Below are 18,510 nucleotides of genomic sequence, written 5' to 3' on the forward strand. Positions count from 1 at the left end.
GACTCTACTTAGTTCGTTGGGTGACTTACGACTCATCTTAGCTCAAGGCTCAGCTCAGCTCAGGGCTCGACACTACTTGATTTGGATTAGTTCAATTTAGGAGATCTAGACTAGTTTCGGAAATTTGTACAGATCCAGACCGGTTTCCAGAAAGCTCCAAGGAAAGCAGACGATGCCCATGCATAAGGGCAATGTGTGTGGCATTTCCAATCATTGTATCGATGCCAAAATTTTCAAATTTTGAAATCGATGGCTAGATAATATCATGCAAGTGTTATTTTACGACAGTGAAAGGTAGAGGGATGCTTTTGAAGATGATCAACACTTTTCATAATTCACTTCCTTTAACGGTGGTAACAAAGATGACCCCACGATCATTGGTCGACATGCAATGATTCTCTGAATCTAAAGATACTGACATGTCATTTAAGGACGATCGAACATTGACAAAACATCAAAGAACCAAAGAAACCGTTTTGGTTCTAAAGAACCTTCGAAGGCTTCTCTACGACGACCAAAGTTAATGGGTAAAATCGGGCTTAAGTTCCAAGACTAGGTGAAAACTTACGAAACAACCCTCATATTTCAAAACTATGCAATTTGGTCCTCAAATCCAGATAATTAATTAAATATTGTAAACAAAAAATTTTGGGGGTGTGCCAGATTCAATTTATTCGAGTTTTTGTTTATATTTAATTATAAATATTTATAATATTATGGTACTATTTGATTCCATTTTAAATGAGTTTCCATACTCATATATAATACATATATATTTGTTCATATTTGTTCATATGTGATATATATATATCATGCAGAGTCGAGGAATTCGACTCAAACTTGAAAATCAATATGCTAATTACTAAAAATTTCAAGTTACTATTCATGTTATTAAAGTCTATTTTATAACTTGATTCAATTTTGAATTTTTTTAGTTGAGTTGAGTTTATGTACAACTCGAATTCAATTCGAGTCAAGTTTTTCCAAGTCGAGTAAAGTAAAAAAAATCAATTTTTTTAGTCGAGTTTTTCCAAGTCTATTTTGAATTTTTCTTTGGTCACACATGGGTATGTGTTGGGATTCATTCTTGTTGGGCTTCCTTTTTGAAATATATGATTATGTGGATGGAATTCTTGATTCTTTGATAAAACTTGAATATCCTTGCTTACAATGTCTTGTATAGTTATTAGGGGTGCTTAAAATCGGATATCCGCATTTTCGGGTACCTATAGTATCAGGTATATGGTTTTTCAGGTAGTATATTTAGCAGCCCGTAACCTGGCTCATTGAGTCCGAGTACCCGTAAAATTTGGGTACCCGTATTTTCTTGTCACGGGTACTTGATTCATATATATTTTTTTTTACTTTTTAAATTTAATTTATTTTTAAGAAAATCACATAGAAATACATAAAAATTTAAAAGTTCATAATATAAAATTCATACACAAAAAATAGTGATTTTAAGTTAGTTTTAAGGATATATATATATATATATATATTAAAGTTTATTTTCAAAAGAAAATATTAAAATTGATCGTATTTTTTCTTTAAAGTCTCGTATTGACAAATTAATAAAAGCTTTTTAAAAAAATTTTAAACTTAAAAATACATTATACAAACCTAAGAAAAATTTAGGGATTTAAATTTAATTTTAAGATAAAAATATTAACAAACATAAAACATAAATATAAATCAAACTATATATATATGGGTCGGGTACCCTGTTATAAAAAAATTGACCCAAACTCAACCCAACTACTCGGCCCGGTTGGATAATTTTTTGCATATAATTACCCGATTATTTTAAGTTCGGATCGGTGGGTTGACAGGCCAGGTCAACCGGATCAGATATTTTTGAACTCCTCTAATAGTTATATTTAATTGAGCCTTGGGTTGTCGTGACTTTGCTCTTGTGATTAGGCCAAGCAAGAAAGTAAGTCCATCGTGATCATGAGTCTTGGTACATGTATCATTCCCACTCCTTAATAGCATTCATCCTCGAATCTTAAAAATCAAAGGGAAAAAGAGCAGAAACTTTTAAACAGAAACTCACATTATACTCACATGATAAATCAATGTGATATGCATTGTCATTGATGCATTTTATCTTGAAAAGATTTATTTCCTCTTGGATCCAAACTAGTCTTCCTTTTGCTTAGAAATCACTATTTGAGTCCACGTGTCTTTTCATTTTTTTACTGCCCAAAAAAAGTTGCAAGAGAGGTTTTCAAAAAAAAAAAATGTAACGCTCCGGATCCCGGGTTAGAAGTTTTGGACTAACCTGAGATAGGCCTTGGATTAATTCTCTAGCTTGTAAGAAGATTTGACCTAATTTGAGGTATATTTGGGCTTGAGTTAAACCTAATAAATAGTAAAAATGATATTTTTAGTTTAAAATCAGAATCAGATGGACCAAGGGAGTAATTAGAGACTTGTTGAAAATTAAAGCTGAAACCTTTAATTGAATATGATATCACGCTTTTTTCCCTTCCTCGTTTCCCCAACTCTTTTTTGTCATATTCTCTTCCCATGTTCTTTATCTTTCTTCTTAAAAAGGTTGAGCAAGGTGGAAGATTTGTTTATTTCCAGATTTATTCTTTAAAAAAATGTAAAACCATATTCTACTCTTTCCAAGCTTTATTTTAATCCCACTCTTTCAAGGATTGGAGATGGATTCTAAAAACAAGTTTATAGGGATTAAGAGTTTTCAAGATTAACCTATTTTCAGTAATCTATAGGCTTAGGAAGTGTTCTTATTACCTTTTGAACCAATAAACTCAGCTAGTAACCTCTACATTTGATTCTTGTCTAATGATAGAGGTTGGTGAAATCTCTCAAGCAAGAGGAAAGGAGAAGCTCACCTTGGGGTGACCTTTGGAAACCTTTAGCAGCTTAGAAACACCAGGTAACTTACTTCTAACTCATCTATACCCCTTGTAGTTCATTTAGGTGAGTTTTTATAGATACATAAGCTTGAAGCATGTTCACTGTAATTTGCATCATTTGAGTGTTTTCAGTATGTTCAAGACTTATTTATGACCCATAATATCAAATAAAACACTTAAACATCAGTTGGGGACCTCAATGGGACATTTAGGGTTAAAAGGTAGGATTTTTTGTGCCAAAATAGGACACCTAGTAGTGACAATATTGATACTATAAGGACGGTATCTATATTATTCTTCAGTCAGGTATAAATTAGGAAATTTTACAAAAGTAGTATCGATACTCAATCATTAAGTGTCGATACCAAGGAATTAGTATTGATACTCTCCATAAGGGCATCGATACTGGGAAAATTTTCAAAACATCGAACCTAAATTTGGTATCGATACTAGTCAAGTATCGATACCATAGCACTGGAGTATCGGTACTTAGACTAGAGTATCGATTCTTTCTTAATCAAAAAGCCATATTAGTTAAGGGGTATCAATACCAATAGGTGGGTATGGATACCAAAGGTCTAGTATCGATACTGAATGGTCAGTATCGATACCTATGAACAGATTTGGATAAATAATCCAATGATTAAAGGATCAAACTCGAGTTACCCCACAAACTTAGAGTATTACCAAATAAGACTACAAGTGATAACATTAACTAATATCATAACATGGAAGCAGTAACAACTAGGATTATATAAAACTAGCTTTATCTGATGCTCAAAAAATAGCCATGATACCCGAGTTTCTCCTTAGTAGAATATGACAGTCAGTGGATATCCAAGTCAGTGCTGAGGCAATTTAGCAACTGATTGGGAGCATATACCCCAATACTCAACGGAGTAAGTTGGCAGATTTACATTTCCGATACAGCTCTATATTTTACCCTAGATACCCGAGGGTATCTCAAAAACGCTAGAGGGGTTTATGAGCTCTGAGATCCAGAACCCTCAGTCGCATCATGATGCTTGCTCAGTAGTTAAACCAGTAGCTTTGTATGTTTAGACATTGAGTTATTAGTGAATGTATTGGCTCGTAAGTTCAGCGTTTGGAATGTGTTTATGTTCTCAGGTTCTTAGGGGCAGCTCAAGGGGAGTTATCATCACCAGACATTCTAGTGCAGTGGACCAGACCATCAAAGACCATCATAGTATCTCTTGAGTCATCTTTAGATGACATGTACTATTTATGGACCCTTATGTGTAATTAGTCATAACTTTGATTTGTACTTGGTACTATATTTTTAGTACATTTTGAGAGCTCCCAATCGTTTTGTAACTCAGATTATTATCGTGTTTATTTTTATTTACATGGATGGATTTATTCTAGTGATGGGTAAGAAAGACTCTTCATGTCTTCTTGAAGAATCAAGCGTTGAGAAGTCAATATTAGCCTAAATAAGTCCACACCTAAATTAATTTGATGTCATTGCTTACATCAATTTAGTTTTGATGTCATTACTTACATCAATTTAGTTAAGTGAAAATTAAGTATTTTTCTCATTTATAATTTCAATGCTTTAAATGATTTTGTGGTTATTTTAATGAGTGGTTTAGATTGTTTATTGCAACCTATAATTACCCTACTTGTATTTGAGTTTTATCATCCAACAATAAAAGCTTAGTTATAAGCATTTGAAAGCTTTCTTGAGAGTTCCTCTTTTACAATTTTGTGAGACTATTCTAAAGAAAAAATTTCTTCTTCTCGATCAATTAGAGATTTTACTCTGTTTTGATTCAACAATTGGCATCAGAGCCATATTTTTAAGGTCTCTTGAAATTCCGAGATGCTCTGTTGCTGCAGTTTTAACTGATCTTCCACATTAGAAAATATTTATTGAGATTATTGTCAAGGTTATTACAAACCTTCTGGAGCTTCTTTGTGGTTAGAGTAATTTAGTACTCTGCACGTTTGTTACTAAAGCTTGTTCGGTGTAGTCAAAGCCTTACCGTTAAGATGGGTGACCATCAAGTAGTTGGAGGAATCAAGAAGCTCAACAACAAAAACTACAACACATGGGCAACATTTATGGAGTCATACTTACAAGGTCAGGACCTTTGGGAGGTTGTTGGTGGTGGTGAAGTTACACAATTGGTGGCAGAAGATACCAATGGCATTTTACAAAAGTGGAAAATTAAAGCAGGCAAAACATTGTTTGCTTTAAAGACCACAATTGAAGAAGAAATATTGGAGCACATCCAGGATGCTAAAAAACCAAAGAAAGCATGAGACACTTTTGTTTCACTCTTTTCAAAGAAGAATGATACAAGATTACAACTTCTAAAAAATGAGTTACTATCGATGGCGCAACGTGACATGATGATTGCTCAATACTTTCACAAGGTACGATATGTCATGAAATTTCAGAGTTAGATCCGACAGCTTCTATTAGGGAAACCAGGGTGAAGAGAATAATTATCCATGGTTTGAGACCTGAATATCGATGGTTTTTTGCCACTGTACAGGGATGGTCGAAACAACCATCGCTTGTTGAGTTCAAAAATTTACTTGCAGGTCAAGAAGCCATGGCCAATCAAATGGGAGGAGTCTCGCTGAAGGGTGAAGAGGAAGTGCTCTACACCAGTAAAAAAAGAGGCACTTTTCAGTGATATACTGGCAGTGGATCTAAAAAGGATGGTGACAAGGTGAAAAATTACCAAGGAAAGAGAGGCTCTCATTTAGGGGGAGCTTTTAAGAATCGCGGTAATAGTAGAAAGTTTGATGGAAGGTGCTACAAGTGCGGGAAGATGGGTCACATGGAAAAAGACTATTGGACCAAGAAAAAGCCTATTGAAAGTAATACTGCTACTTCCAGCTCGAAGGAGAATAGTGAAGATGATTGGGATGCTGAAGCATTATTTACTACGGAGGAAGAAGAATTAGCTCTCACGGTAACAAGACCAGAACGGACTGTCTACAAGAATGTTTGGATTGTAGATTCGGGTTGCTCAAAGCATATGACGGGTGACAAACAGAAGTTACAAAACCTGTTTGAGTACAATGGAGGTCATGTGGTGGTGATAGCTAACAACTCAAGGTTAGTGATAACTCATATCGGTAAGACGATAGTTACACCTCGATTAATTCTAACCAGGTGCAACTTCAAGATGTTTACCAAGTCATAGGAATGAAGAAAAATTTGCTATTTATGACTCAATTAACATCATCAAGTCATTATGACTTATTTGGTCCCCAAGACGTGAAGGTTTATCGTGACCTCAAAATCTCAAAAACACCAATAATACAGGGATGACATTTGGATTCAATCTACGTGATGTCAGCAGAGTCTACATATGTAGACAGGACAAGAAAAAATGAGACATCATATTTATGGCATATGCGGTTAGGTCACGTTAGCTATTCCAAGCTAAGTGTGATGGTGAAGAAGTCAATGCTTAAGGGGCTTTCTCAACTAGACGTGAGAAAAGACACGGTCTGTGTGGGATACCAATATGGTAAAGCACACCAATTACCATATGACGAGTCAAAGTTTAAAGCAAAAGAACCATTGGAATTAGTTCACTTTGATGTGTTCGAACCAGTTAAACAATAGTCAATTAGCGGTATGCGGTACATAGTAACATTCATTGATGACTTCTTCAGGTATGTGTGGGTTTTTTTTATGATAGAAAAATTTGACACATTCTCAAAGTTTAAAGAGTTCAGAGAGTCAGCTGAAGGAGAAGTGGGAAAGAAGATATGTTTCTTGCGCACAGACAACAAAAGAGAATATAGCTCAAACAATTTCTCTCAATACCTAAGGGAATGTTGAATACGTCATCAGTACACTTGTGCCAACACGCCACAACAAAATGGTGTAGCGGAAAGAAAAAAATGAAATCTTACAGAAATTTGTCGAAGTATTCTACATATAAAGAACGTACCGAGAAGGTTTTCGGTTGAAGCAATGAGGACTGCAACCTTTGTGATTAAAAGACTTCCTCAACCAAGGTTAGGATTTGTTCCACCCCTTGAGAAACTATGGAATATGAAACCTACAGTTAGCTACTTTCGAGTATTTCGCTGTGTATGTTATGTGTTTGTTCCTGATCATTTACGGAGCAAGTTTGACAAGAAAGTTGTTATATGTATCTTTTTGGGATACGACAGCCAGAGAAATGGGTGGAAATCTTATGATCCAATGAGTGAAAGATGCTACACATCACGAAATATGGTATTTGATGAAGCATCTTCTTGGTGGTCCTTAGAGAATGAGGTGTTGCCAAACTTGAGAGAATTTGGAGACAAGCTACAACAAAAGATTGGGGAGCATACTGTTCAACTCCAAACAAGTTAATATGAATCAAGAGATCCAAATGACAATGATGTCGAACAAAGAGTGACTCAGAATCCTTGGAAAACTGGTGTGTATCAACAACCAAACGAAGAAGGTGGGCCTATTGAAACATAAAAAATCAATTCCACAATCTCAACTCCGAAGGCCAACAAGAATACGAAGGCAAATCCCAAATATGTCAATGCAACCATAATTGAAGAAGCAACAGAGCCTGAGACGTTCAAAGAAGCATCATAGAGTTCTGAGTGGATGACATCAATGAAAGAAGAGATTGATTCACTTCAGCAAAATCAAAATTGGGATCTTGTGCCAAAGATAAAAGATGTTAAACCTATATCTTACTACTGGGTTTACAAGATAAAGCGTCGTCCAGATAGGTTAATCGTGAGGTACAAGGCATGATTGGTAGCTCATGGTTTCTCTCAACATTTTGGACTAGACTATGATGAAACATTTAGTCCAGTGGCAAAACTTACAACCGTACGAGTCCTACATGCACTTGCAGCCAACAAAGACTAACATTTATGGCAAATGGATGTGAAGAATGATTTTCTTCATGGAGAGCTAGATCGAGAGATCTACATGACCCAACCAATGGGTTTTCAGAGCCAAGATCATCCTGAATATGTGTGTAAGCTGCAAAAAGCACTCTACGAATTAAAACAAGCACCTAGGGCGTGGCATGGTAAGATTGTTGAATTTCTAACAAAAGTGACTATTTAGTAACACCTGTAGATTCTAGCTTATTTGTCAAAGTCAATGAAGGTAAGCTAGTTATCATGCTAGTGTACGTGGATGACTTAATCATAACTGGTGATGATGAGGTAGAAATTCTTTAGATGAAGGAGAATTTATCAGTTCGTTTCCAAGCACTTCCTTGGTCTAGAGGTTGATCGCACACACGAAGGAATATTTATGTGTTAACAAAAATATGCTAAAGATCTGTTGAAGAGGTTTGGAATGCTCGAATGCAGGTTAACTTCGACGCCAATGGAACCAAATGCCAAATGTGTGCACATGAAGGAAAAGATTTGGAAGATGCAACAATGTATCAACGGTTGGTAGGTAGTCTGATCTACTTAACCTTGACCTGACCTGACATTTCTTATACAGTTGGTGTGATGAGTCAGTATATGCAAAATCCAAAGAAACCTCATTTGGAAGCAGTTCGACGAATACTAAGACATGAAAAGAGTACAATTAACTATGGTCTTTTGTACAAGAAAGGTGAAGACTGCAAGTTAGTTGGTTATTGTGATGCTGATTATGCTGGAGATCGTGACATTAGGAGATCAACAACTGGGTATTTGTTTAAGCTTGGCTCCAGAACAATTTCTTGGTGTAGCAAGAGACAACCGATTGTGTCCTTGTCAACTACGGAAGCAGAGTATCGAGCAGCAATAATGGCAGCTCAAGAAAGCACGTGGCTGATACAACTAATGAATGATTTACATCAACCAATAGATTATACAGTTATGTTGTACTGTGACAACCAATCGGCAATTCGGCTGGTGGAGAATCCTGTTTTTTATGCAAGAACTAAACATGTGGAAGCACATTATCACTTTGTTAGGGAAAAAGTTTTGCAATAAGAGATTGAGATGAGGCAAGTCAAGACAGATGAGCAAATTGTTGACTTGTTTACAAAAAGTTTGAGTGGTGGAAAGTTTGAATATTTCTGCCGTTAGCTTGGCATGATTCAAAGAATGGGGGCTAACATTGAGAGGGAGTGTTGAGAAGTCAATATTATCCTAAATAAGTCCACGCCTAAATTAATTTGATGTCATTGCTTATATCAATTTAGTTAGGTGAAAATTATGTATTTTTCTCATTTATAATTTCAATGGTGAAATTATTTTTTGGTTATTTTAATGTGGTTTAGATTGTTTCTTGTAGCCTATAAATGCCCTACTTGTATTTGAGTTTTATCATCCAACAATAAAAACTTAGTTATAAGCATTTGAAAGCTTTTTTAAGAGTTCTTCCTTTTTTGCAATTTTGTGAGATTATTCTAAAGAGACTTTTTTCTTCTTCTCGATCAATTAGAGTTTTTACTCTATTTTGATTCAACATCAAGGATTCCAATAACATAATCATATATTTTAAGAAGGAAACCTAATAAATATGAAGCTCAACCCATATTGATATGCGTCCAAAGGAAATTGAGTCACAAGTTCACAATTGGGTTCCCCAAATCCAAACTCCCAAGCCTCGGAAAAGAATCCTTCAATTAATTTTGAAGTCCATTAGTTGGGTCAATTAAATATAATAATTCATCCAAAAGCTGGTTTATAAAGCAATGGGCTGAATTAGATCTTTAAACCCTACATAATTCTTTACTTTTAATTTCTATTTTAAGGCTTTATATTAATTTTTTTTTAAAAATGAGTACTTTGTATTGATAAGTATACAAGGTACACCACCTCATGGACCTCATTAAAAAACCTCCCTAAACCTATTTGGAGGAAAAAGAGTGAACCATGAGGTGGAAAAAATAGGAATCGGCCAAGAGGGGGGTGAATTGGCAATTAAAGTTTCGGTGGAAGCTTTTACAGAAAATTGAAAAGATTTGCACAACGATTTAGAGTGGTTCGACTTTCTCAACCAAAGTCTACGTCCACTACCTTAGCTATCCACACTAAGGATTTTCCACAAATTCACTAATTTGTCTTTCTTTTGAGGACAAAGAGTAACCTTACAAACCCTCAAGAATTATACCCCAAATTCTTGAGAAAACTCTCTCCCAAAGAGAACAATACAAATTTGCAAACTTACAAGGAAATCCTCATAAGGTAGATTGTTTGCACAATTATAGAACAAAGAAAAGAACACTCAAGAATGAATACAATTGAGTACAAAAGTGTTCTTGAAAGAAAAATGAATATTGAATGAAAAATAGGCTTGAAATGCTCAAACTTGAGGTTTGATGCTTTCTCTTTGATTCTCTCTTGATTCTAGTTGCTTGATGTTTCTTGTTGTTGATCAATGGCTTCTAAGCTTGTTTAAATACTCCTTGAATCAATTTTGAACGTTGTGATAATTAGTGGAGTCAATAGAGCCATTATTGTGTGAAAACAATTAATTTTCTGGGTGGGAGCGTCTCATGCATTGATGCATAACCATTATGCATCGGTGCATCAGTGTAAAATTTCAAATATTTTGACCGTTGGACTCCTAGTGCATCGGTGCACTAAGAGTGCACCGATGCATGAAGTGCATTCGATGTTTGAAAAATAGCCTGGTGCATCGATGCATGGCTTGTGCATCGATGCATCAAATGCATTCGATGTTTTAATTAAATCAGAGTGCATCGATGCATGGAGAGTGCATCGGTGCATGGAGAGTGCATCGGTGCATGGAATGCATTCGATGTTTCAATTTATTCATTAATGCATCGATGCATGATATTGATGCATCGGTGCATGCCTTTGAAAAATTGATTTAAGGCTTGATTTTGGTTCAAAATACTTTGTGAAAATTGTTTCAAAAATAGTTTAAGTACAAATCACAATTTTACACATTTAGTAAGGATTAAAATTGATCTTCAAAGACTTGGAGTAATAATTTGATATTCGATAAATTGAATCGAATATAAATTGTAAAATCATTTGTAAAATCTTAAAACTCATTTAACTTAATTTTTTATATCGAAATATCAAAAATGTTTTCAACAATCTCCCCCTTTTTGATATAACAAAACACTTGGGAAATTTTAAGATATATTTAAGAAAATTATTTTTGAAATCAACTTTTAAAAAAAAAATTACTCCCCCCTTACTATGACACACATCTTATTCTTCTCCCCCTTTTTGTTAAATCAAAAAGACTCTATAAAACGTTTTAAACAAGAATGTTTTAAAAAACTTAAGCCAATTGATTTATTAATTATAAGTTGCTAAGATCACAATCAAAAGAGAGGTTAGACATTAGTTTCATAAATCAATATTCATATAACATGCAATGGATAATTGGTCATATATGTCTAATGATGCAAAAATAAGAAAATTTAACCAAACCAAATATATATATATATTAAGTTCAAGCATTCATAAAATAAGTTCAAACATCCGTCAACCAACAAAGTTAAAGTATCCAAAAACAAACAAACCAGAAATATCAAAATCAATCCAAGTTTTAAAATCAAGAGAGCATGACAAGAAAAACAAATCTACTCCATCGGAGGATCAGGAGGAGGAGGATAATGAGCTCGAACTTCAAGAGTCAGAGCATCCATACGATCACGCATCTCCCTCTGAAACTCATTAATCTGAGACTCCATGGAAGCAAATCGTAGATCAAACTCCTCTAAAAAGGATCGGAAATAAGGTGGTGTTTGATATTCTTACCGAGCGGGTTCTGGTGCATTAGCTTGATCGTCAATATCTTGAAATATCCCTTGAAGCTCGGGATCGTCATCCGCAGCCGGAGGAGGAGCACGAGAAGAACTAGCTCCCGAAGTTTGTTTATTTGGTCGGAAGACCCAAAAACCGGTGCGCTCATCTTGAACCCAATCCGCTTTCTTTAAAGAAGTGAGATTGATTTTATTTTAGAGAGGGATGGGAGTGTCGAGAGAAATGTCTAGACCAAATTTGATAAACATGTTACTAAGTAGACATCCGTAGGCTACTGTTTCAACATGTTTAGAAGGGACAATGTTTACGATGTCTACTAGTTGGCTAAAAATGACCTGTGGAAGATTTATTTTGATTTTATTTTTAATACAATACATCCACCATAAATTCCTAGCATGTAGAGTGGAGTACCTACCAGTATAAGGACGAAACCACCAAGAAATAATGAAATGAAAGAAACGGTCGTGATGGGTTTGAAGGGTACTGACACTAGCATTAGGGGTATAGGGGTAAGCCACATATTCTTTTTCGTCAAACACACCATCATCATCTAACCCGAAATGAGAAGCAATAGTTGCGGAATCAACAACAATGTACTGACCTAGAAGATAGGATATAATTCCGATGGTACCACATTGGGTTTGATTTTGAATACAGACCGCATTAGAATAGAAAATGCGGACTAATTGGTGGAAAACGATAGGTTGAAGCGAAAATAATTTATCAAACTTCCATTGTTTAAGAATTGGGAGGTATTCAAAGTCAATTTTGTTCATGGCTTGAAGCGAGGGAATACATTCTTCTCGAATTCTATAGGATTGGAATGACTCAGAGTATCTATTGTAAAGGTCGTTTCTACGATGCTCTGGCATATTGAAACAGGAACTCAATAGGCCACTAGAAGTTTGAGGAACGAGATTAGGATGTAGAGGAACAGAAGGACGATGTGAACGACTAGAGGAAGTCCTAGGACGTTTAGGATTAGACATGGTAAAGGAGTCGGAATAAGAAATATAACCTGCAAATTGAAAACACATGTATGTACAATAATCAATCCCAAAACTCAATTGAGTCCTTAATAATTCAAGGTTCTCTAAACTGAATCCTAATGGGCAAGGTTTTGAAAAACTATAATGTTTGTAAAATTATAAGATGTATAGTTTTCATGAAGACAACATAATTAAATCAAAAAACATCAAATTTAAAAATTAATTTCAGAATTTCGATTTTTTTTATTTCGAAAATTTAAAATTGAAAATTTGTGAGTTTTTGATGAAATTAGTTGTAAAATCGAGTTTCTAATCATCAAACAATCAATGCCCGATATAATGTTCATCCTAGAACTAATCAAAACTAATTCTAAAATCAAAAATCAATAAAGTAGAGGTTTTTGAAATATTACTTTGAAAATTTTGGATTGAGAGGGATGAAGAGATGTTTTGCATGATTTGATGATAAAAGTAGGTTTGGAAGATGAAAAACTTGAAGAATCTGAAGAAAAATCGTTGATTTTGAGCAAGAATGGATTTTTTAGAGAGAGAGGGACAAATGGCTGTGGGAGTGTTTAAAGGGTTCTGAGAAAAATAAAGAGAATAAGGGTTTTTTAACCAAAAACCCGACGGATGCATCGATGTATGGTCTAGTGCATCGATGCACATTCAAGGCATACATCGGTGCATCATGCGGATGCATCGATGCACATTCAAAGGGATGCATCGATGCATTGTTAAGTGCATCGGTGCATTAAGAACAAAAATGTCAAAAATCCGTTTTAAACACTTAAAATGCTAAATTATTTGGCTCTAGTGGTATTGGCAACTCATATATCAAAAATTAATTATGTTCAATCAATCAAATTAATCTTTAAACTTTATTTGAACATAATTTTAATTTTTACTAAGAATCATAAACTCCCCCTAACTAATATCAAGAATGCAATCAAAGATTATTATTATAAGCATTTTTCAATATTTATTAAAAATGCTAAAATTATTTTAAACATTAAGTGAAGATAGGTCAGTTAAACCTAATTCTCTCCTAAGTGTCCAAAATCTTTCCTTATCTAAGGGTTTTGTAAAAATATTCGCTAATTGGTGCAAAGTATCAACAAATTCTAGAGCTACATCTTCCTTAGTGACATGGTCTCTAACGAAGTGATGTCTAATTTCAATATGTTTAGTTCTAGAGTGTTGGATGGGATTTTTAGTGAGACAAATAGCACTAGTATTGTCACACTTGATAGAAATAATACTTACTTCAATTCCATAATCTAAAAGTTGTTGTTTCATCCATAAAACTTGTGCACAACAACTACAGGCTGAAATTTATTCCGCTTCAGTGGTAGATAATGCAACATAATTTTGTTTCTTTGAAAACCAATAAATCAACATATTTCTAAGGAATTGGCTAGTACCGGAGGTGCTTTTCCTATCTAATTTGCATCCTCCATAATCCGCATCTAAGAAGGCATGCAAGCTAAAGCTAGAGTATCTAGGATACCAAAGTCCTATACTAGGAGTGTCCTTAAGGTATCTAAAGATCCTCTTAACAGCTAGTAAATGTGATTCTTTAGGACATGATTGAAACCTAGCACACAAGCAAACACTAAAAATAATATCCGGTCTACTTGCGGTTAGATAAAGCAATGAACCAATCATAGATCTATATAATTTAACATCCACACATTTACCTCCTTCATCCAAGTCAAGCTTTGTAGAAGAACTTATTGGAGTGGCATAGGGTTTCCCATTTTCCAATCCAAATTTCTTGAGCATATCCTTGACGTACTTAGCTTGATTGATGAAGATGACATCTTTTCTTTGCTAGATTTGGAGTCCCAAGAAATATGAGAGCTCCCCCATCATGCTCATCTCGAACTCACTTTGCATTAGCTTAGAAAATTCTTGGCAAAGAACATCATTAGTAGAACCAAATATTATATCATCAACATAAATTTGAACTACTAATAAATCTTTACCTTTTCTCTTTAAAAACAATGTAGTGTCAACCTTTCCTTTTGAAAAACCTTTTTCAATTAAAAAATTTGAAATTCTTTCATACCAAGCTCTAGGAGCTTGTTTTAAACCATAAAGAGCTTTTGTCAGTTTTAAAACATGATCCGGAAAATTTGAATCTTCAAAACCTGGAGGTTGTTCCACATACACTTCTTCTTTTATAAAACCATTTAAAAATGCACTTTTAACATCCATTTTATATAATTTAAATTCATTGAAACATGCAAATGCTAATAACATTCTAATTGCTTCCATCCTAGCTACGGGAGCGTATGTTTCATCATAGTCTATGCCTTCTTCTTGAGTATAGCCTTTAGTAACAAGTCTAGCCTTGTTTCTCACTATATTACCACTTTCATCAAGCTTATTTCTAAATACCCATCTAGTACCTACAATAGTTTTATTACTAGGCCTTTCAACTAATGTCCATACTTTACTTCTCTCAAATTGATTTAATTCTTCTTGCATAGCCATAGTCCAATGTTCATCTTTTAATGCTTCTTTGATGTTCTTAGGCTCTATGCATGAAATAAATGCAACATAATTACAAATATTTCTAAGAGAAGATGGAGTAGTTACCCCTTTAGATGGATCACCTATAATTTCACCATCCTTGACATAGTTGTACTCTCTTGGATAAGATATTTCCCTTTCTTCAATGGTTGGATTCTCGAGGGGATCATGAGTTTCTTCATCCTTTGTTTCTTCCTTTGATGATGATTCTCCAACGTCATGTCTAACGTCATTTGTATTTACAATGCCTACATCATCATTAACACAAGAATCCTTCCTCGGAAGGGGATTATCATCGAAAGCAACATGTATAGACTCTTCTACAACTAAAGTTCTTTTATTAAATACACGATAAGCTTTAAAATTTAAGGAATAACCCAGAAAAATTCCTTCATCACTTTTAGCATCAAATTTGCCAAGGTTTTCTTTACCGTTGTTTAAAACAAAACATTTACATCCAAAAGAATGAAAATAACTAATGTTAGGCTTTTTATTTTTGAAAATTTCATATGGAGTTTTCTTTAAAATTGGCCTAATCATTACTCGATTTACAACATAACAAGCGGTATTTGTGGCTTCCGCCCAAAAATATTTTGGCAAATTATTTTCACAAAGCACGGTTCTTGCCATTTCTTCTAAAGTTTGATTTTTCCTCTCAACAACTCCATTTTGTTGAGGGGTTCTAGGTGCTGAAAAATTATGGCTAATACCATTAGAATTACAAAATTCAATAAATCCAAGATTTTCAAATTCAGTTCCATGATCACTTCTAACACTAGTGATAGAGTAACCTTTTTCGTTTTGGATAATTTTTGAAAATGTGATGAAATGTTCTAATGCTTCATCTTTTGTACTTAAGAATAGAACCCAAGTATATCTAGAGTAGTCATCTATCAAGGCAAATGCATATTGTTTTCCACCCAAGCTAGTAGTTCTAGTTGGCCCAAAAAGATCTAAATGGATCAATTGTAAAACTCTACTAGTTGATACATCATTAATGGATTTAAAAGAAACTCGCTTTTGTTTTCCTTTAGCACAAGCATCACAGATTTTATCATTATCAAATTTAAGCTTAGGCAACCCTCTTACTAGGTCTCCTTGAATTAACCGTTGCAAAACACTCATACTAGTATGTCCTAGTCTCCTATGCCATAACCAACTATCATGCTCATCCTTAGCAACTAGGCATAAATTAGTCATATCAAAAGAATCTAAATGCACCATGTATATGTTTCCTATTCTATGACCAACAAGCATAATCCGATTAGATGCAATGCCAATGACTTTACAACCATTAATTTCAAATAAGACATTGAATCCTTTATCGCATAATTGACTAATACTCAATAGATTGTGCTTTAATCCATTCACATATAAAACATTTTTAATTTGTATGGAAGAGGTATAACCTATTGTACCAATACCTTCAATGTGACCTTTTGAATTGTCTCCAAAAGTCACTTCTCCTCCATTTTTGGCGTTAAGCTCAATGAACCGGCTTTTGTCTCCGGTAATGTGTCTTGAGCATCCACTATCAAGGTACCATGAATTTGAATTTGTTTCCCGTGCCTTGTAGCAATGCTCCTTTCCCTACAAACATAGATTAATTTTTTATTTTTGGTACCCAAATTCTTTTGGGTCCATATTCATTAGTTTCCAAAATCCTAGTCCCCTTAGGTATCCATTTGTGTATGATATATTTATCTTTAGTAGTAATGAGTTCTTTAGGAACCCATATACTTCTAACGATTTTTCCATTAGAGGTTCTTTGGGGATCTCTATGATTGTAGTTTCTAAAACTTTTTCTAATAAAGTCGGATTTTGAATTTTCACCTTTTTCAAAATGTTTTGTTCCAACTTTATCAAAAGAAGTTTTAAGATCATCAATTTTCTTTTGATGATCATCATTGATCTTTGAAAGTAAATTTTGCAAATCTAAATTTTTCTTTTCAAACTCTTCTAGTTTGATTTGTAAATCTTTGATTTTACTTTCAAGATCATTGTTGGTTTTGGATATGAGTTTGTTTTCATTTTTCAATTTTGAAACATCATTTTTATATTTTAAAAATAATTTCTCATAATCCGAAGCCAACCCATTATATTCCTCTAATAACTCATCATAGGATAAATCATCAAAATCGGATGAGTTAGAGGTTACCTTAGAATCTTCTCCGAATGCCATCAAGCACAAGTTAGCTACTTCTTGTTCCTCTTCATCGGAACTTTCTTCATCGCTCCACGTAGCCACATGAGCCTTGTGCTTATTCTTTGATTGACCCTTTTTCTTCAATTATAGGCAATCATATTTGACATGCCCCGGTTTTTTGCATTCATAGCAAATGATTGGGTCCTTCTCTTTCGGTTTATTTTTGAGGCCTTCATTTCGTTTGAATTTTCTTCCTCGATAAGGTCTCATCATTTTTCTGAACCGTTTGGCAAACAATTCCATTTCCTCGTCATCGTCATCGTCATTCGAATCACTCTCATCTTTTATGGATTTGAGATCAACTCCAATGTTTTTCTTCTTCTCCTTCTCCTTTGGTGTCTCGTCAATCTTGTCGAGGTCCACCTCATCTTTGAGCATCATTTCATGAGTGAGGAGTGACTCAATTAGCTCTTCAAGAGTTAAGGACGTTAAGTCCTTAGACTCGATGATTGTCGTCTTCTTTGATTGCCACAATTTTGGGAGGGAGTAGACTAACTTCCTCACAAGCTTTTCATTTGAAATGATCTCTCCATATGATTTGAGACCATTAACAATCGTTGAAAATCTATCCGTCATAGCTTTGATATCTTCATTTGGTTTCATCCTGAAATTTTCATAGCTATGCGTTAGAATACTAATTTTAGATTTCTTTACCTCATCGATACCTTCATGAGTGACTTGAAGTTTGTCCCATATTTCTTTGGCGGTTGTATACGATGAAACTCTTTTGTATTCATCTGGTCCAAGAGCACAAAAAATGATATGAATGATTTTGGAGTTGAACTGGAACATTCTTGTCTCTCCTTCACTCCACAACCTTGGATGAGTGAGAGGTTTGATGTATCCTTCTTCTACGGTATTCCATGCTCCTATGTCACTTGCTTGAATAAAGTACATCATCCTATTCTTCCAATAGGCATAGTCAGCTCCATTGAAGAAAGAAGGCTTGTCGACGGGCATCGAATCGAGACCGGAGTCAAAATTTGAAGCGGAGGCCATTGATGACTTGATAATCGATGTAACTCTTCTTGAATCGACTCAAGAGGCGATTAAACCTTCAAATGAGTGAGGCTCTGATACCAATTATTGAGTTAATCGATCAACGAAATCGACCAAGAGGGGGGTGAATTGGCAATTAAAGTTTCGGTGGAAGCTTTTACAGAAAATTGAAAAGATTTGCACAGCG

The 18,510-nt window shown here is 34.5% G+C and overlaps 1 pseudogene; it reads right to left on the reverse strand.

The window, feature by feature from the left end:
* Positions 1 to 11,581: 11,581 nt before the first annotated feature.
* Positions 11,582 to 16,666, reverse strand: LOC120152863 (annotated as a pseudogene).
* Between the last annotated feature and the right edge of the window lie 1,844 nt (positions 16,667 to 18,510).

The sequence above is a fragment of the Hibiscus syriacus genome, unplaced genomic scaffold (genome assembly GCF_006381635.1).
Source record: "Hibiscus syriacus cultivar Baekdansim isolate YM2019G1 unplaced genomic scaffold, ASM638163v2 tig00111095_pilon, whole genome shotgun sequence".
NCBI classification, from domain to species: Eukaryota; Viridiplantae; Streptophyta; class Magnoliopsida; order Malvales; family Malvaceae; genus Hibiscus; species Hibiscus syriacus.